The 21,652-nt window shown below is 45.7% G+C and overlaps 1 protein-coding gene across 2 annotated transcripts in view; it reads left to right on the forward strand.

The window, feature by feature from the left end:
- The first annotated feature begins 13,774 nt into the window (after positions 1–13,774).
- Positions 13,775–21,652, forward strand: part of frmpd3 (FERM and PDZ domain containing 3) — a 103,586-nt gene continuing 95,708 nt past the window's right edge. For both annotated transcript variants that reach the window (XM_069193589.1, XM_069193591.1), the window contains exon 1: positions 13,775–13,885. The gene's annotated coding sequence lies outside the window, so the exon portion shown is untranslated. The remainder of the gene's footprint in view (positions 13,886–21,652) is intronic.

Below are 21,652 nucleotides of genomic sequence, written 5' to 3' on the forward strand. Positions count from 1 at the left end.
GAGGAGACCAGAATGGGAGCTTGTCGAATTTTCCGGGGCATTAGATTAAGTTGACCCCTGGACGCTGCTTCAACGCACTGTATTTGTTCGGCAGGAAGACATAAAGGGACACGTGCGTTAGAAGTCCCCCGAAACCAAGGGGGGTAGCGCTGTTTTCATATTTGGGGTTTAGAAAGAATCAGCACTGATGAGTGCATTTCAAACCGCAATCAAAGTAAAATGTAGACAGTCATGTGTAAAACCTCCAATTTACTGTACATCACAAAATAGACGAAATTTCCAGGTACACACAGCGCCGTATTCTGCGATTCAGAACGAGGCAAGCAAACTTCCCGTGAGGCGAGGTGGCCCTGTGACATTTGTAAACAAGCAGGCTTGGGAAACCATCTCTTTTAATCCACTAGAAGTATTGTTCTCCACTTCAAAACTGTTTTGCCCACAAATGCTCCTTACTTGTTAACTCGCATGCAGATCACGTTGGAATAGTTCTGTGGTGAAGTCTGCTGCACAACCTGTACTAATTCTCTCGAACATCCCGTTACATCAGTCCTTACAGTAACTAGTGAGCAGGAAGGGCTGCAACATGTCACAATTCGTGGGATCTCGAATGTGAGTTTGCAACAACATGGCGTCTTGCACAACTTTCACGAAGTTCGGGATTTTGTGCATTCTTCAAAATGCGTCCTTTTTTTCTATAATGTCAATGAATGTATTTTGTTGCTGAGACTTAAAAACTAGTCTGAGAAATCAGGAATGCAGATCCCCATTAAATGCAGAACCGATCAGATTCATGGCTAGTACTGTCGTTTAAAGGGATCCGGAATTTGTTAAGGCCGTAGCTGAAATAAAGACAAAATTGTTGGTTATGGCTCACTGAAGACCTGAAGAGCCTTTACAATGACTACTTTGTGATAGGCCGCGATGAAATGGAATGTGCTAGGATCTATTTTCTGCTTGCTAGCAGCCACCTCTCAATATTCCTGCAACAGTGGTTCATGGGGAAAAGTGTGCTGTATTTGTTCAGGTCTTGCGATGTTTGGGAGATGTGCCAAGGAAATACAGTGAAACGTATTTAAAATACTCTCTGTCCGCTGTGTACAAAAACCCGATTGCTCTGCTTGAAGAATTGAAGAATTCAATGGATTGCTATATTTCTTTCCCCTTGTGCACAGGTTAAAAAATTGGCTTGGTACTACCTGAGTATTGCCTCCTTTGAAGGGAAGCTCTATCCTGACAATGGCTGTTTTAGCACACCTAGTATTGACTTCAGGACCGTCCTTCGGATGAGACGTAAAACCGAGGTCCTGACTCTCTGTGGTCATTAAAAATCCCAGGGCGTTTCTCGAAAAGACTAGGGGTGTAACCCCGGCGTCCTGGCCAAATTTCCCATTGGCCCTTACCAATCATGGCCTCCTAATAATTCCCTTCTATGAATTGGCTACATTACTCTGCTCTCCTCCCCCTCCCTCCTCACTCAGTGGGGGGCAAACAGTGAACTCCGTGGGGCTGAAAGGCCTGTCTCTTTTGTCACCCCTCCCTCCTCCCTGCGGCACGTGCCCAGCTTCCAAGTTGCAGTACCCCTCTCCAACCACCCCGAAATGGAGAGGCTCCGACCACCCTGAATGGCCCTTCTCCCCGAACAGGAGACAACCTCTTGAATCTCCCGAGTATCTCCTGCTGCGCCTCTGAGTGCTGCCTGAAAGCATGGTCCACAAAGCACAGGCAAAGAGTAACAATGATTCATTTCGTTATATTAATAGCAGTGATCCCCCTCCCCCTCCTTTTTCAAAAAAGTTCTTGTTTTTTCTCTACAACACTGCTTGTCAAGGTCCTCGTTTTTCACTCGTGCTCTACAGTTTTTAATCAACGCATGAAAGAGGCAGCCTGCACATCTGACCTTCAGCGAGAGGCAAAGCTGCTCTCTCTCCCTCACTGGGTTTACAGCTGAGCAGTTGTTTCTAGTCATAATTTACAGCAATGATTTAATAGTTGACAAATGGCTTTGTTTAACAAGGTGAACAAGATTGGTTGCAATATGCACTAGACTGTCAGAGAGGGTATTGACATTTATGACTACACAGACCGCTGTAACCATTATTATATGTAACAATGAGTCCTGGTCTTGATTTTCATTGGAATCGGCGAAAGAGTAATTGAACAGTCAGCTGAATGGCTTCTCTTCCCGGTTATAGAATCCAGAATTGCTGTGACATTGCGAGCAGCAGCAGCCCACTGTACAGAAGGAACTGCGTGGCTTGTTGGGTTTGCCGTGAAGAGGCAGAGACTAATTCTCTGTCTCCCCCCCCCCGTCCAAGTTCAACAATATGTTTCAAATGACTTTACTCCTTGCAGTCAGGGCAGAGCATGAGCGCCTTCTTCGCACAAAGAGCAGAGAGTCACGCTTTTCTTTGTCTCGTGCCAGACGGCTCTTTGCTGCTGATTTTTTAATGGATCTCATAAAAACATACAAGGCAGGAGAGTGACAGGCCGGGTGCCCCCTGCCCCCCCCCCCAGCACGCCCCTTCATTCACTGGGGAGATTACTCAGAGAGTGACGGCTGCTCTGAAGCTCGATACTTCATTCCCTCTGCGTAGCAATGCTGAGGCTCAGCATACAGATCACACCGCGCTACCGTGTCAGGCTCCGCCAGCAGAGTAACTGCAGCACTGCATCCTGGGAAGGGTGACCTAACGTTTCCCATGAGCACACACCACCCAGGAGCTCTGCAGTTTGCAACTGACATCTTTCATTGCGCTAAAGGCGATGACTTGGAGAGAGGATATTTTGTCATAAATAAATACATTTTACTGGGAGGTCTCTCGGTTTATGACCCACCTCCCAAAGATCGACAAACCATTTTCATTGACTTGATGGCCAAGAAAATGTTGCCAAGGAAAATCATACTACATAACTGGAAAAGCAGATCTCAGTAACTCCATCTACTTCTAGATCACATCACAATGGAAAAAATCAAAGCACCTTGTAAAAATCAATTAAATAATTTAATCAAACTTGGATCCCAGTTCTTACTGCATTACAATTGTTAGTGTTAGTTTCACCCACTGTACATATGCACATAACTTTAAATTAATTAGTCACTGTATTTGCCTATTTTTATGCATTTATACTTGTTATATTTGTATATGTGTATGTGAACCAAAGAAAAAAAGAAAGACTATTCTGAAATGTAGCTCATGCAGCTATTTTTCAGCTGCTGGATGAGATGTGGTCATTCAATTAAAAACACGGAACAATGCATTTTTACACATGGAGAACAAGTTTCAAGCACACAGAGACAATAGGTATCTATATAGCAACAGGTTCTATATACTGTAGCACTTTTCTTCTCTAAGAATCCAAAGCACTTCACATACTGTATAGGAGGACCCACTTCATTCTTCACTGAAGGCTCACAATCCTGAAAGAACTCCAGGCTCTTCTCCTCCGGTGATTTTCAGGTTTTATCTTTCTCCAGTTTCTCAAAACACTTTTTTTTTTTATTATTTGTCGGCTGTCTTGTTTTGAACGCTGAAATCTCAGCCTCTAAAAAGGATTCTGTGCTGGGTATATCGGAGCACCTCATAAAAAGGCATGAATACTGAGTTTGCAGAAACATTTATCTTCTTTTCATAAATGTGGCAGCTGGTCACAGTATGAAACGGACAGCCGTTAAATTTTTACAAATATGAGAGTGCACAGTTCTACCTTTAATTACCTGGGTCTGCAGTCGTCTGTCAGCAGGAATGAGTTTTGAGCTCTGTACAGGATATATAGTGCGCCAATCTCCATTTGCAAGCCTGCAAGACTCTGAGCTTGACATGTCTAAGTGGTTAAAACCTTGAGATGGGTTCTTCAAAGGTTTTATTGAAGAAATGTGATAAAATGTGAAAATATGAACTGTAAAATGTGGTGCTCTCCATAATTCCATAATACCAACTTTGCAACCACTAGAGAAAAAAAGTAACAGAAAAGTCCAATTGATTAACAAATGAATATGCAACTTTAAAATGTTCTTGTGTACTTGACAAACTGTTACAGTATTTGTTTCCTGCAGCAGCTGTGAGTGGAAATGCTGCTTTCTAACCCCTAGTCCTGCAACTAGTTGCAACTTTGCAACTAGAACTTGAACAGACGTGAATTGCCAAATGTGTAAATAAGATGGAGCATGAATATTTAATTCATTCCTGAACATGCTGCTGAGCTTAACTGGCAGTATGAAGTTCAGAGTCACTCTCTGTCTCTGTAAAAAAAAATATTGATGTGTTTAGATTTTCCCGGTTATTCTGTTTGCTGTAAAGGAACTAGTTAAGCCAGATTCCTTGTAGATACAAGGAAAAGGCGTTATTTTCAAAAGTCCTGATGTGCCCAAAATGCCTTCAGACCAGCCAGCAATGAGTGGTGAAGATGGGAGGCATGAGAGTGTGGTCTGCCCATGATTAGTCTCCAAATGCATCTGGCTGTGGTAAGCGTTCCTAGATTATAACTGGATGGATGAGGGTTCAAATACCAGGGCAATTCTTGAACAGAGTAACTCGGGTGTCCTGGCCAAATTTCCTATTGGTCTTTATCAATAGTGGCCTCCTAATAATCCCCATCTATGAATTAGCTTAATAACTGTGTTCTCCTCCCCACTGAGAGCTGGTGTGTAGGAAATGTACTGGTGCACTATGGCACTGTGGGGCCTCACATTAGTGGTGGTGGAGGGGATCCCTATTACCTGTAAAGCACTTTGAGTAAATTGTCCAAATGTACTTATTCTTATTCTTATTCTTATTCCTATTCCTATTCCTATTCTTATTCTTATAGTCACTTTGGATAATAGAATCAGACAAAGAAATCTGTAACTAATTGTGAGGCTGTTATTTTAGTCATCCAATTGTTTTCACAATGGTCTTTAGTCCTTGAAAAACATTCCTCGAGTCACAAACACTATGTTTGCAATAAAGAAATCTGTCAAAAGAAAGGCCTAAACTTTTCTCATCTTCCCTGGCATTCTGGAAATCCTTCGCTTATGACTAGCAGACTAGCCTGAGGGGGAACTGTCAATGTTAACAATCTCTCTGCTTGTGGTTTCCTCTCTCCTTAGTCCCTGCCTGTGCTTTTCTCTGACACTAAGACAGTATTGTCCATGAATGATAAACCTACCAATGTGTTGATAACTGGGCGACTTGCCAGCATTAAAGATTTGCAAGTCAAATGTTCTGTCTTATTTTATAACTGGAAAAAATACACCCAAAAAATCAGCAAGCAGGACAATCTCTAGTAAGATGTTCAGTTCACAGTAAGGTTTCCCTAACAACTGAGCCTGTTACCAATTCAGACCTATTAAAATCAAGCTCTCCTCGGTCTGTACTGTTGCGTGCGGCTCGTCAAAGAAACGGCTGGTGCCTTCGCTGTCATGCTCTCTGTCAGAATGCTTGATTTGCCAAACTGGCAGAACTGGGCCCACGCGCTCTGGCCACCTCTGGTCATGTGGTCAGTGCGACGCAAGCAGACAGGGCCAGCAGGCTCTTGGGTTTAATGAGCTGCTTTATCAGGTCAGAATCAACAGCTGCCAGATGTCAGAAGGCGCTGGCTTCAGGGAACGGCAGACAGACAGCTTCATTTTCTGGAAGACACCCGTGCCGTCTGTGGCGGACAGGGCCATCAACAAGCAGGGCAAAGAAAGTAATGGATAGGAGGCAGTTTGGCGGCAAAGCCAGAAAGGCAACAGTGACTGTGAGAAGGAGAGCTAATGGCACCGTTGGGGACAGTAAATTCACGAGGGGTCACCTCCCAATGTGCAGGTTGGGCTCAACGTGAGTCGATCTCTCTGCGAGCCATTTAAATGAAAGATCCGACAGGTACAATCAGGTACCGGCTCTGCAGGCGACCTGAGATGTGCAGTCTGATGCCGTGAGTACCGACGCGTGTTTAGAACTGGTTAACAAAGGGTCCTTTCTGTGATACTGAGGAATTTTTAAAAACTGCTGAAAGAAATGACTAATCCACTGACTCGCCTCTCGTGGGCATTACAAACTGCTCCTTTCCCCCAAGCTGTCCGCGCTGTTTAGGGTCACTGTCCTGATGGAAAGTGGACTGACATTTAAGACAGAGGTCACCGGTGGAGGTGGTAGTGGGAGTGCGCAGGGGGGGCATGACAGGTAATACGATTATTCAGCACAGCCACTGTCTCTGTACTGTATGCACACTCACAGTCTGCCACGTGTCACGGAGAATTCTGCACATTCACATGTGCACGGCCTCAAGTTGTCTACTATAGCACCCCTGCCTTGATTTATAGGGAACTATGAAGGGCTCGTTTTAGAATTCCTCTCTTCTACAAAAAGAAGTGGAGTTAAAAATATCCAACCCGCACAAAACATGATACACTGCGCTAAACATTAGTTAACGTCACTGTGCTTGGAGGCACTCGGATATTTGTGAAGTCATGAAGGACCATCTATCACTACGGCTAAACTCCTGACAGTGCATTTTTTCAGCTTTGCCCTCCATATACTGTATTTTTTTTTTCCTTCGGTAACATGGGAAATTCCAGTGCGCTTGGCTCATGGCCTCCCAACAGGTGAGATCTGAATACTTATTTTTCCTCTCAAAGGAACTTTGTCAATCACTTCGCTATTCAATTTCAGCTTTATTGAAGGCATCACCACTGTGTCTCACATGATTCAGTACACCAGCTCCCCAGTGTTAAAACTTCCCTGTCTGCAGCCCATGCTGGAGTAATAGGGGAGAATACAGCATGGCTTCACTCTTACTATCATGCTGTGATCAGTCTGGGGAGTCTGGACTCTACCACGAGAGATCAATGGGGTGTTTTTAGGCCTGAAGGAGCATGCTTGGAGCATGCTAGTAGGGACAGAGGATCGACTGGGGTTTATCTTCCACCCACATTTACCAAATCACAAGCTCTTCTAAAAGCAAAACAGTTTGCAAAGCTGGCTGCCTCAGTGAAATATTTGTGAGGCAGAATTAAGTCCCTTCTAGACGGTCTGTTTCTAACACAGTGAAGTGGATCAGAGTTATGAATTTGTATATTTCCCATAGTTCGTAACCACTGGTTCTGTTTTTATTGTTTATGTCCACCCTAATTCTAAATCAGGGGTCTCAAATCCAGTTCCTGGAGGGCCTAGTGTCTTCTGTTTTTTTTTTTCCCCAACCACATTATCCGTTACATTATTATTTAATTAGCTGCATAACTGCACCATTTCTAAGCAGGCTCTGAGGTGTGTTATACTGTGGGTACTGGGTGGAAATGAATATCTAATGTAATCAACTATACAAGGCAACCTAAGGAAACAATTTACATTTGTCTCAATTCGAAAATAATTTGTTTAATTGTTTAATGGACTACTCAGGTTGAAAGACAACCAAAAGATACAGTACAAGTCCCTCCAGGAAATGGGGATGAGACTCCGGTTTTAAATAGTATTGATTATCAGGACCTGTTTTCCATATTCCCATGATAAAGGTAATCAGGTCCTGGACGTAATCCATGACACAAAGGCCAGGAGAAGGAAAACCCGGTGATGGTTAAATGCGGGAATGAGCTCATTGATCCACAATTCAACAGCCAGGGAAATGGCCTTAAAGCAGGGTTTTATTGCCCTAGGAATAGCAGGCTACGCTGCCTTCCAAAGGAAACTGACTGCTTTGCAACTTTAACAGATCAATGCATTGAAAAAAAAAAAATAAGACAATGATTCAGCAGTACGCTCAGGATGCCCAAGAGGGTTTGGCCAAGAGGAAAGTACACTGAAGCCCTGGGTACACAAAACCAAACCCCCCACATCCCCTCATTCTGCTTGCTCTCAATCCGAGCTCTCCAGCTCCCAGGTGTCTGTTCTCTACGTCTCTCCACTCTGCCTACCCCCTTTGCGAGCCTCACTCTCCCATCCAGCTGTGCCCCCTGCTGCCCTGGCAAGCGGATCTCTTTCAGCAGCAGCCCGGGCAGGAATGACCTCCCCCGCTCACATTTTGGCCACTTCTTCAGCTCTTAGACTCAAGAGCCCTGCGTTCTCCTGCTAGTTGCAGCCCCCCCGCCCCTTATAAAGGAGATCTTCAAATGTCCTGGACGTAGAGCTCAGTTAAGCAAACACCACTGAAGAAGCAGCCCACCCTCCCCTTTGCCTTTTTCTTCTATTTGTTAAATGCCTTTACTCCCGGCGAAATCCGCCCTATGGCCTTTAAAATAAGGTCTCGTTCACACTGAAGAGGTAACCGTGAATTTACAGAACAGATTAAATTTCAAGGCATTTTTAGAAGAGAGAGAGAGACAGAACACTGACTTCCTATCTAGGAAACTGGTATTAACTAGATTATGTTGTCTGACTGAAGCAAATTGTATTTAATTTCGTGTCTGTATCTCCCCAGGATATTACTTATGAAGATTTTTTTTTTTGCAAAGGACAGGCATTTGCATCGTATGGATTCCAGAGGAAGGGTACCTTATTAAGCACTGACATACTTACGCTATTAGCCGGGAAAACTCAACAAAACAGACATCTGGCCTCTCTGAGAGTTAACTCCCTTCAGTTCAGAGCACCGCACCAATTAGCAGAGTCTAACAGGTGACATCTACTGTGCATAGATTTGCCCCACTGAGCTCCAATAGTAAAGTTTTAGGAGCTTTATGGGTTTCATTTGTACGAATTCTGTGAAGCCAACGAGCTGATTGCTCACTCATTCAGACTAATTGAAAAGTCAGGTTACTGACCCCCTCCCCCATTTTGCAAAAGGCTTAATCAGTGATAAGCCATTATTAAAAAGGAAAATGCAAATCAGATAAAACTATGATAAAACTGCATATTTGACTAAATTGGTTTTCATCAGTCCTCTTCTGCTTTTTTTCTGCTTAATTTCCTTTTGAGAACTAATTAGAGAGATTATCACATGACATTATATATACAGAGCATCAAAACAAACTTGTCACTCTATTTATGTGTGGATGTTTTTAATAAAATAAAACAGACTGATTTTGGAAATCGCGTTTTTGTCGCATCATTTTTTAGCGTCATTAATTTCTTGATGTTGACTGTGATACACTCAAGTGACATTGTTGCATGAGTGCAAAATTACCTCATTAGTGAGAGCTGATTGGGCACAGGTGATTAGATTCAACCTATTAAATGTCAAGCCTGGAATTAAGAACAAAAGAAAAGTTATCCATGCAGTTTATTGTGCTGAGTACTGTTTATGATGAACTTGTAACAGTATATTTTAACTTCATTCGTGGACACCTTGAGGCCATTGATATATGTCCTGTTTAATGATGAGTTAAGCTTTTATGTAGACCACCCAGATGGACACCAGGAAGAGTCTTGCAGGATTGGTTCAGAGTTACCATGTACAACAGACCAATCCATTGGAGTGAAGGAGTGAAGGATTGTCTATACTCTACAGATCTCCATTTGTAAAAATGGTATGGCAGCCTGACACAGGTCCTCAAGCAGCTTTCTTGAGAGATGAGAATGTGACAGGTATGCAGTGGATGCCTTACTCTCGAGACCGGAGCCTCGGTGCACATTTGTGGGATGGTATGGGAGGACATGTGAGCTAGGGCTCAGAGACCAGTGAACAGGCACATGCTTATCCAGGTTCCACGACATAAATGGGAGACAGTCTCACAAGGCACCATCTGCAGCTGGGTGCAAAGCATGAGCCACAGATGTATAGCTTGTATCGCTTTCAGCACTGGCCACATGTTACTGCATGTTATATGAATTTGCCTGTACCATATCTGTGCAACAAAATATTAGTGGATCTGCTAGAAAAATGTTATAAGTGACTCGTTTTTTTTTTATGTGGGGAATAATATGCATGCCTCAGGCATGTTTATCACTGGGACCTTTCAGCTGAGCTTCCTCAGACCACAGTACTTTACACATCCTCTGATAAACTGAGAGCTCGTTTGCAACCAGCATTTTTCTGAGAGAATCTGGGAAAGGAAAATATCAGGGAGATATTTTTTTCCATGTACACCTGAATATCCAGAAACGGTTCTGAAATAAGCATGCAGAGCAAAGCCTCGGGATATCCGAATGGAAATATCAAAGCAGTCCTGCTTGAGCCTAAATGGAATTGGCAGAGATACGCAGAGCGCAGGGAGAAAACAAGTTTATTAGGTTGTTTTGTCGCAGATATGTGTCTGTGATCTTTAACATTTGATGTCTGTCTTCACCTTCAGGTGGAAACAAATGCCAAATCATGCTAAGTTCTTTTAATGAGAAGCGAAAAGGTTTAAGTTTGCCAGGCTGCCTGAAACCACATGGCAAACATATCAAAATCTCAAGCAAAACATTAGACCTAGAGCTCAACTGTTCTGGCCTTTTCTATCACTGGCTGCAGGTCACTTTGCAAGTCTAACTTAAGGCATCTCTGGTACTGTTGCTATAATTATTAATTTAACTGACTGGTGCTTCTACCAAAAGGGTTGCTTATTTTTTTTACAAACACATTTTTGATAGCCATTCATCCATCTAGGATTGCTGGTGCAATTTCCTGGCTGAGGTAAGAATTCACCTCCTGGAATATGAATCCATGACCCCTCCTGTCTGGAGTTCAGAACCTTTACTACTGCCCCAAAGCACGTGCCCACAAGTACTCATCCATTCTGCGGATGAGACGTAAAACCTGACTCTCTGTGGTCTTTAAAAATCCCAGGGCGTTTCTCGAAAAGAGTAAGAGTGTTACCCAGGCATCCTGGCCAAATTCCGCCTGGCGTTTACCAGTCATGGCCTCCTAATAATCCAAATCTCTGAAATGGCTTCATCACTCTGCTCTCCTCCCCACTGAGAACTGGTGTGTGGGTAGCGTACTGACGGTGGAGGGGAGTCCCTATTACCTGTACAGCGCTTTGAGTGGAGTGTCCAGAAAAGCGCTGTATAATTGTAAGGAATTACTATTATTATTATTATTATTATTATTATTATTATTATTATTATTATTATTATTATTATTAACTGTCCCACTTCTCTGTATCTCTTGTTTGTCAGCACTGATCTCATTGTATTTTCTTTTTCAAGGGATTGGAGGGAGAACTCTTCTGGCAACATGGTGCATGGGGAACCCAGGCCTGCTGTAGGGGAGATCTGGAAATGACGTATTGCTCTCTGGCCTGCTGCGTCCTATCCTGGGGTGTGCACCACAGAAGGGGGACAGCAGAGTACCGCCCTCATCACCAAGGAGACATCCCAGCAGGCAGGAGGTCAAACACTTCATTAACCCTGCGTCTATGTCGCTTTCAGGCCCTCAATACCTTAATTGAATCTTTCTGAGGAAATCCCTCCGGCCAGAGAGCGGAACAGCGTCTCAATCAGAAAGGAAGACTCGAGCCCCGCCCTTTCCTTCGCTGTTCCGTTCCCAGTCACACTCAGTTCCCGTCTGCACCTGCTTTCCGCAGTTCAGCACCCCCCATTCCCACGTCCTCCGGGGTCCTGACCCGCTGCCTGGTGTGCAGGGTTCCCCAAAACTCCCATCATCGCACAGCACCTCTTCAACATAAGCAGGAGCGACAGACTGCTCAGCCTGCTCCCAGTGCAATGTCCAGACAGGGCTGTCTCCCAGGCAGTATTAATTGAGTATTTCCCTCCACTCAGCTCTGAAACAGGGCTTTTGACACAGGGTACTGGAAAGTATGGTATAAGTATCAGAAGCCTGAAAGATTTTCATATACTGTATGATTCCTAGCTTGCCTGTAAAAGTGTACTTAAACTTTAAACAGAAAAGGGAAAACACTTTGGTGCACTTTTTAACACTAGGAGCTTTGAAAAAGTGCCAAACTTTTACTGCTGGAGTCTTAAAAATACATATTGCTACAATTTATGATGTTGCAAATACACTTTTATAAATGTAACCAAGATTCAGACCATTAAGGTGAGAATACAAAATACATACTGTACATTAACTGGATTAGAAAATGACATTGTGAAAACTTTATATGTAGAGGTCAGGTATTGTAGGGTTAACACTGTGAACAATATTATTTGCATACCTGTGATGAGTGTAATCTGTATGCATACCAGCACCTGCACTCTAAAATGTTCAGAAAAACGGAGGTTTTGCTAGTCTCCTTCAACATTCCCACCTGTAAGGCAGAGATTGAAATGAGACTCTACAGCAGATAGAGCAGCTTTAGGTTTAAAGAGCTGCATTTCATACAGACTGCACTAAGGCAGAAAAACAATCACGTTAGATCCTCTTCCACACGGATTGACTCGAAATAAGGTATTAAACAGCCACCAGGCTAGTTCATACACAAGACCCTTACAAGACGCCTACAAAAATCATAAATGGCTCAGACTGCTGTTTAATGGGAATCTAATATTCATCCATGGCTGATATTTCTCCTCCCTCAACTGTTCGGACACTAAGGCAGAGTTCGGGCTAAATGATCTCTGCGTTTCCATTATATTCCGGGGGAGAACAGCATCCACTTCATGTCAGGCGGGAGGTGTCAGCCAGGCGCCGCGCGGCGAGCGTCCCCTCCCGCATACAAAGCGGGCAGCCCCGCGCGCCGCGCGCCAGCCGCGCGCCGGCTGGGAGGGCCGGGATTGGCCGCCGCCTCGCCTCCCTGCGCTCGCTCGAGTGGAGCGCGATCGCTGCGTGCGCTTACATGGTGCGGGCGTGAAAGGGAACGTCTGTAAACAAGACCCTGAAAAGGATTTCCCTGGTAACACATTCTGTGCCCAGAGAGGCTCTGCCATTAAAGCGGCACAGTCGCACACAGAACAGCTTCATTCCGTCTCGGAGCGGGGACGGCTGCTCAGTATGCATTCCCTGTCCTCAGTGAACGTCCCCAGTCCTTTATCACTCTAGGCTGTATGCCTGGACGGCTCTCTATTTTGCTCCCTCTCTCTTTTCCTCTCTCTCTCTTTTCCATCTCAGTCTCAGCCAAGCCAGCAGCGGTTCTCTACCAAACCAGGGCTTCAAACCAGAGATCCTCGTTCTGGGGGGCAAAAAAAGACAAAAAAACAAAATCAACGATGACTACATGCTTGGCATGCTTCCTGTACGTCGCATTCAACATTTAACAGATTTTCTTTTGTATTTTTGGCCGATTGGTTTTACTTCTCTCTTCACACTGAGGGTAACACGTGCCCAAGCTTTCTTACCAGACAGGTTGGGCTGCTGACTTTTCTCTTTTCCTGTTGGCAGTTTTGGTCTTTGTTTCTTACTGAGATTTACAGGAGGAAAGCGGATACCCTTCGGCTGTCTTCCGTCCTGCTCCGGGTGTGATTGATAACCCCCTGCACTAAGGCAGCGGCGCTCTCCGAGGATGAGTTGCGCGGACAGAGAAGAGGGGACGTCCAGAGACTTGTGAAGCCTCCTCAGCCCGGCTCGGGCACAACCTCCCCCTCGCCCCCTGCCCCCAGGACCCTCACCTGTCTGTGGTCATGGGGAAGGGAAGGCTCAGACACTCCCTCCTCCACTTCCTGACATGATCGATGCAGACAGACGAAGCAGGAGCGAAAAGCATCCTCTCGGTCTCTCTCTCTCTCTTTCTGCAACTCCGCTGGCTCGAACAGCCAGGAGAGCTCCGTGCGTACGGTCACACTCGCTCTCTCTCTCTCTTTCACACACACGCACCGAAAGAAAAAAAAAACGAACAAACTTCACAGCGACAGCAGCAGCTGAGTGAGACCCAGGGTTCGCCGGCTCTGGCCAGGGATGTAGGAGCTCCTCTGCGCGTCTCTGTCCCTGGCGTTCTCTGCCTGCTCGGAGCAGGCAGGCTGAGACGCTGAGGCAGCCGAGATGAGCTGGAATGACCTGGCAAGCAGGGGAGAGGGGGCTCTGTGAGTCCCTGTCCCTCTCACTGGTGGACCGCAGGAAAGGATGGTTATATTCAGTGAGCTAATGGATAGAGAACACCTCCCCACAGAGACAGGTAAGACACTGGCTGACCAGTCACTGATATATGGGCTTAACTCAACATTGCAGCCAGGGGCTTCGCCTGCCCTGCAGATTGCTTATTGCCAGGGTGGGCTGTGTTGTCTTCTTTCAGCTCGATCTCTCTCTCTCTTTTTTTTCCCCCTCTTAACTATGAATTATTTTTGTTCGCACTAGGAAGAAAGCTGGAGTAGCTGTCGGAAAAAGGTCGGGCGCGTTTATCAGTTTAGCATTTGAGTTGTGAATTTGCGAAGAGAGCACAACCTGCGTCAGCTGGGGCTCTGGGCTTTTGACTTAGTTTTCGCGGGCTGGCGTCGGGTCTCCTGGCTTTATCTGTGGGGTGGGAAGGAGGGGATGCGAAAGGCAGCCGCCAGCACTAAGGGCTGCTTCTGTCTGTTTTTGACTGCAAAGGTGGTGACTGAGCGCTCACGAGAAAGAATTAAGAGCTCTCAGCCAAGGGAAGGCAGAGGGCACAGCAGAACAATTTTGCAGTGGGGGACGATCCCAGTCCTTCAACAGCCAGGATACAAGAGAGTCAGGAGACGTGTTTTTGCAGGGGAAAGTGATGCTCTCAGGCAGCAAGTAGAGTCAGGCTCTCTTCCTGGGGAGACTGTCTGTATGGAGTGAGGGAGAAATGCCGGTTGTTGTTGTGCTGTTTCTGTGCTTACGCTGTGGGAAGAGAGGCAGCGCAGAGAGACCGACAGAGAGAGGAGGTATGGAGCTGTAGGGTGCTGGGGGCTGAAGGCAGTGGAAGACAGCTCCCAGCTACAGGTTGAGCAAGACCAGGCATCTCACAGCAGCACCGAGAGGAGCCCACACACTGTAGGCTGAGGAGTGCAGCAGTGTGGCACTCTCTCTGCCTTATCAATATCTCAGAATCACGCTTATGGCTTTTTTCTCTCAGTGAGGGGGATGGGGGGGGGGGTTGCCATTTAAAACAAAAACACCAACATGTTAGTGCAATGCAAAAAAAAACAGAATGTAATGTAAACTACAAAACTGGGTGGTGTAAATCCAGTAGCCCCGTAAGGAAGGTAACACAGAGACAGAGAGAGCAAAGAGGCGTGCAAGTATCATCATAAGAACAACGACAGAGCATGAGACTGTTTGCAAAATGAGAGGAGGCCATTTGGCCCATGGAGATTGCTTGGTTGCTAGTAGCTAGTTGATTCAGGGGTCTCTCCCCGCCGTTTCAACAACACGGTTGTGTGGCTCCACACTCCCGCAACCCTTTGCGCAAATAAGCGTCTGCTTGTCTCAGTTTTGAAAGCACCTGCCCCGAAGAACTGGAAGAGACGGTAAGCTGTACCTGGGACAGGAGTGTGGAATGTGATGGTTGTTAATTCGCTCATGTATTCGTGTGTGCGTCATGAAATCCTCGAGTCCTGCAGTTAATAGTGTGCGCGAGGCAGACAGAGGATGAAGGCAGGTGCGTGTGACTGAAAGACCGCCCCAGAGGCAAAGCTTATAGAGGAAATGCCCAGTTTGTCAACAACACGGGATCATGAAAAGAGCACAAATGCATTTACATCTGCTAAGGCTTAGCAGTGGGTTTGTCTGTATTTTTCATACCAAAAGCAGTTTATATTGTTTCCACTGTTTAGATGACCTAAAGGATATCTATCTATGTCCTTATTCAGAAATGACTGTCTCTCAATGAAGCGTAGCGGCTTTTATTTACCCTTGTGGAAACCCTCTGAGCCCCTGTTTATCAACCAGAAAATAAGTCCCAGCCACCCCTTCCTTTGTCGCCCGATTACGACCGGAAATTACTGAGACTGGATGCCAGTGTAGTGACGTTCTGCTAGAAAGGAGTCATTCCTCATCAGCTCATTAAATTGTTACACACCTACAGAACACACAGTACTTAGAGCTCAAGTGTTTGGAGACTGAAAATAGACAATATATTGTATGACCCTTGGTTTCCTCTGCAAAGGGCTGGATGGAAAGGATTTGTTGCTTGGTGCTGCTGGTACTACTGATACCTTTGAATCCTAAAAGAATCCCCTTGTATACCTCCTGGAATAAATTAGCTCCTAACAACCATGTGACCACACAGCAGATGGACCAAGTGTCCTTTGCTCATTTGTTCTCATTAACTGAGAATCGATTCTGTCCAATATGAAGCTTAATGCCCAATTGAAAATGCTCATTTTATCAGTATAAAAGTTTTCTCCTCATTAGCAAAAGATCAATTAGAACAAAAAAATACGCTTGCTTGCACAGATGAACTAATCTGCATGCCGGTCAGGGTCTTGTTTTGCCCTCTGCCACTTTTTTACAAATCCCTGATGTGCTCCTCAAAAGAAGGGATCTGTGGATGGCCATGAGATACAATGAGACTCAGGCACCATACAGATCTATCCTCTTTCTCACTAGCCTCACATGGCCTGAGAGTCTCCTGGTGCTCCTTGGTGAATGCAGGACATAGGAATGTAAGAAATGCTTCCAAAGCAAGTGGGGTCTGTTTAACCCACCTTCTTCGATTGGTCAATCCATAGCTAATCAATCCTGTGGTCTCACCCGGCTATTTTTGGAATTGCCCCAGTCAGCCAGTTTTCCACAGCAGGTTCAGGCGTTTTCTTCCAGACACCCCACGACTCCTTCTGTAAAAGCCGTAGTGCTTATTTTTAGACCAACATGCACCTGCTCTTAATTTCCAATTCTGTCCTCGGGATCCGGAATGATGGTACAGCCTGAATGTGTCCCCAAGGTTGGAATTTAAATTTGCTCTGTTCCAGGGATCCAGGAATAAGGGGGGATTCTGTTCCTTTAGCCTGTGAGCCTCTCACAAGAGTTATTCTAGTCACTCCCATCTCTGAACTCAGGTTTGTCAATGAGAAGACAGCATGCTGACGGAGGGATACTCTGAGAACTGCATGCTCTCTGGAGACTGGCAGTGCAGTAATGGAAAAGTCCCTTGTACTCACAACTGTGCACAGCATTTATTATTTATTGATCATTTCTATAGGCTTTCCAAAAAGGACAGGGCAATATGTTACTAACACGTCTTATGAATTGATTTGACAGATGCATTAATCCAAAGCAACTTAGAATTTTAGTAATTTATACTGCTGGGTATTTTTCTGGAGCAATCTGAATTAAGCACTGTATGCAGGTAACAACAGCAGTGCTGCACCTGTGATTTGAACCCAAAAGCTTTTGGGTATGATGTACAGTGCATCAATTCACATACTGTATATGTGTATGTGTATGTGGATCTTTGGTTGAAGCAATTAGCCCTTGAAGGGCCTTAAGACTCTCTGGGACAGAGGCAGGTGCATGTGCCATAAACATCAAGGTCGCTCAAAAGTACGAATCAAAATGCAGTTAGAGAATGATCTTCATGTGAGGGCACGGATAGAGTGCTATTGTGAGATAGCATGTGTGGTGGGGAGATTTTACAGAAATCAGATCGTGCCTGGAATTTAAAACATTGACAGTGTCTGCCGGACGCGATGGGTCAGCCAGAACAGCTACAGAGGCAGCACACGGCACTGGAGAGCCAGATAAAAACATACCCACACTACACAGGAGCGTAGTTCAACGCCGCAAGCAAGCATTATTCAGCTCTCCCAGACACCTGATGCTTGGAGCTCAGCCACCCTGGTTATGGTCCCCCCTCTCCCCCTCGTCAGCCGTGGTCTGTGGTTTAATACAGGTTCGAAGTGAAGAGGATGGGGGGATGAAGGGCGCAGTGGTCTCAAAGCCTGCAATCCTCTCCACCGCAACAAGGCACTTTACCATTCAGGCGAAAACAGAAGCGCCGATCAAGGTGGGTGCTAGCTCTCAGCTTTCAGAAGATCACAGCGGCACGTGGTGGAGTTTTCTCCCCAACATCCACAATGTCCCCAGAGCCCATTTTTCAGTGGGGTGCTGGAGGAGTACGACTCAAAAAATATCGGCAGTGGGACCCCCAAACCCAGCACAGCATGGAAAGATCTGCCAAGAAGCAAACCCGGGATCTTTTCAAGCCCCTGCCTCATTCGTGAAACATCCTGGGGCTCTCTCAAGCACATCGACACAAGGACAGCTGCACACGTAGCAATGATAGCCCCTTCGTTAAACTAGGGCTAGTTTAAGGCTGAAATCAGGAAGCACCACGTGCCTGTTCGCTGTACTGTGTCCAGGACTGACGAGGAAGGACTTACTGGCTGTGACTGTTCAATTTGCTTGGGATAAATATAAAAACACTCTCACTGACGCTGACTGCTGATGTAAGGCGCTGGTGGCGAGACTGGTGCTCAGGCACCTCAGCTGTGTAGAAGTGCTATTTCCAGACAATGTTCAGTGTATTGAAAACACACCTTACCAGCAACTGCTGCTTTGCCAAGCTGCGGGTAGGAGCAGTGAACATTAACGCCAGCAAACGCACAAAGAATTTTAAACTATTAAGCTAAATTTTCTTACTCCTCATCTTTCAGATTAGTTGAAGAGATGGCTGAACTTTGGGTGTTTAAACCAGATGAGCTGACAGTTGCAGAGGTGTCGAATTGTCAAGTTGTCCAACTATTACACAAGTCGTGGTGATGTAGCAAAACAGAATTGGGCTTCAGGAATAAATCAAAAGCTTGGAAGAGTTTAATTAGCTATGCTTTTTTAGGATGTCATGCTGCAGGAAGCAGGGAGCCTCTGGTTGCTGTTTTTTGTTGTATGCAAATTAAAAATGTATACATTAAATGGCAATTAATTCATGACATTAAATAATGCATCATCAAAAAAGTCAGACATATTTCATGCAGATGGATAGTGCCTCTCATGGAGTTCCATTGCAATACTACAGGACTATAAATGATACTTTCAAACCCCAAAAATCAATGTTTTTTAATCTCTGGAGTTGTGCATTTGTATTAGTCACCTGTGAAGGACTGTTCTTCCTCGGGGGCTGGGAATGAAAGATGAATTAATGCATTGGCTTAGCAGCACTAGGAGACAAGCAATCCTCCAGCAGAATAGATCTGTGGTTCACTCAACCTCTCTAGATGGGAAGTGCACCCTGTGAGCACTGCAGGTCGGAACATTTAAAACTGTGATCGGGAGGCAGTTCCTGACACAATGGGGTTGTTGGAGTCTGGAACAAATCGCGCCCCCCCCCCTCCCCCCCAACAATTGCTGTTGAAGGCGATACCCTCGCTTCCTCCAAGACACGGCTTCGTCCTCAGATTCCATACTGTAGCTGCTAGATACCGAAAGGGCTGGCTGAGATGAATGACCTGTTGTGCGCTCTGCCAGCTGCACAGACAGTGATCAGGCATCTACTTTAGACCCTCGTGAGGGGGTCAAGCAAGTTCCTGATGTAACTTCACAGCGCCTCTCCGAGAGGAATAGGGTTACTGGAGGACAGGATCTGGAAGAATGAATTCCACAGCGGCTGAGTCCCGCACAGCAGGTAATTTTCAAAGAAGAGCAGCAGAGATGTTTAAATTCACATACTCCAAGCTGCGAGCAGTTAGAAAAGGCTGAGTAATTTTATGATTATTGTCATTCTTCTATTTCTCTGCCATTCTATCATCACCATCATTATTTCCCACTCTCCTTAGGTGACATTTCTCTCTTGTCGTTACTTCCGGTTTCCCGAGTGATCGTGAAAGCTGTATTGAACTGTTCTTAGACACGGGTTTCCATTCGCTCATCCTGGCCCTGATGAAGCTGCTGATGCCATCTCTCCAGCCCTTTTCCCAGCTGGCACCTTATGGCTGTCTTTTGCAGTTAAGGTCAAGCTAAGCTTGGCAAAGATGGAGGCTGACTGTGCAAAACTGGCCACATTGCAATTAAACCTGTTTTTTTGTAGTTAGCGTTACTCTCAGCCGTTCCCATGGAAACCTTTACAGACTGTCAAGAGGCAATAAAGAAACGCAAATGCAACGGACACGCGTGGACAAAATCAAAAAGCTCGGGATGAGAGGCCTCCTACAGAGGTCTGCAAAGCGCTGCAGCCAGAGAGCGGCAACTAAGAGGTTAACTCACTAGCCCACTCCAGTTTTCAGCAACGGAAAGCCTAGATTTTGTCAGGAGGGGGCCACAGCTCAACAGCTCATATCAATTTGACATGTCTGTAGGATGTCAACAAACCTTAAGTAAAATCTATGCTAATGCAAGATGTGATTGATACTTTGTGGTGTATTACCGTCATTACTGTCACCCAGCGGGGATCAGTACTGTGCTATAAGGGAGCCCTGTGTGACTCACACAGCTAACAGCACAAGGCCTCTCTGGGGAAACCTCTGGTGCAGCCAAACCAGCAGGCGGGGCCTGGTGAGATCTGGCACCCACAGGGTCCCTGGGCCTCATACAGGTGCTTACTCCAGCTGTCCTGGAGCACAGCGTGACGCAGATGAGAGAAACTCCTCCTTTTATGCCACAGAGTCGGAGTATTGCTGCAGGCTAGAAAGCTAATTAGACTTCGAGCAGCGACTAGACAGCATCGTTCCAAACACTTTCCCCTGCACACTTCCAGCTCAGTCGGCCTTACTAGCTCGAACCTTAGATCTGCGGCTCTGTGCTGAGAGGTCTCGGGGGCAGGACACTGTGATGGGGTGCACATGAGACAAGGGGTGCCATACTCCCCCCAAAACAATCAAATTTGTTTCCCTCACTCCCCTTTTGCCAGGGAGGAGGGTACTTAGCTAAACAAGACCAGCGTATGCTATAGAACAAGCCACCTGTCCTCATCAAAGCAAGGGATCACACACTTTCCCCCAAGGGAACACATTAAAGTAATCTTCTTCAAATCCCTGCTCAAAGGTCCCAATCCATCTGGTCTTATAGGTCTCAAAAAGGCATTACCAGAAAAAGACTCCGGGGAAAAGGGTTAAGTAGATCCCGTTAAGTGAATAACTTGTCCAATCAACTAATTTTGGAGCTCAGGCACAGAAGCCTGAAGATCTACAAGAGAAGGGGTACAAAACACATCTAATTCACATCCAGGCACTCCAGCAGAAACACAGTAGATGGACACAGCTGACAGACTTCGCTTTCCTGAAGTTAAACACAGCGAGAGATAAAAGAGAGGCAGCAAAATGTCACCAAAAGCAATGGGAATCAAGTCGAAGCCCAGAGGTACAGTACAGTACGTGCGATTTCCACTGCAGGGATCGGCACGTGACGGACAATCTTCCAAACCATGCTCTGTGCTCTGTTCAAACTGAGGTCCGCACCAGGAACAAAAGGCAGATTCATCTAAGGGACAGCTGAAGGCACTTGTCACGAAGAACAATCACATTCTTCTCCCTCACTCTTCTTTTGTTGAGGGGCAGTGCAATTTGGCTAAAAAAGACCCGGGTGTGCTACAGTACAAGCCACCTGTCTTCACCAAAGGGAGGGATCACCCCCATCAAGTTGCGGTCAGGTTCAAAATTAGTCTGGCCAAAAAAGGGCTGGTTTGTCACACCGGGTGTAGAGCATTCGGGAAGTATTTGCGGATTGAGCTTTTTTCAGTAACAGGAAAGGTCCAGAAGAGATATTCCTTGCCTTAGGGAAAAAGATTCTAACTGAAAATCCTTCTCGACCTTTGACCTCACATAAAGGATTTCTGGTCAAGTGTACAGCTTCTTCATTATCCCATAATGCTTTCACCGGCTTTGTGGGTCCGTAAAGGGTCCCGTGCTGGTGGGAGGGGCCTGGAGTAACTGGAGCGAAACAGGATACAGAGAACAAACACGAGCAACAGAGCCGTGCCACTCCAGCGAGACTTCATTTCAGAAAGTTAGTACCAAATCTATAACCTTAATATTTCATACGGCTTCCACAAAATCCAAAATGAAGA

The sequence above is a fragment of the Lepisosteus oculatus genome, chromosome 8 (genome assembly GCF_040954835.1).
Source record: "Lepisosteus oculatus isolate fLepOcu1 chromosome 8, fLepOcu1.hap2, whole genome shotgun sequence".
NCBI lineage: Eukaryota > Metazoa > Chordata > Actinopteri > Semionotiformes > Lepisosteidae > Lepisosteus > Lepisosteus oculatus.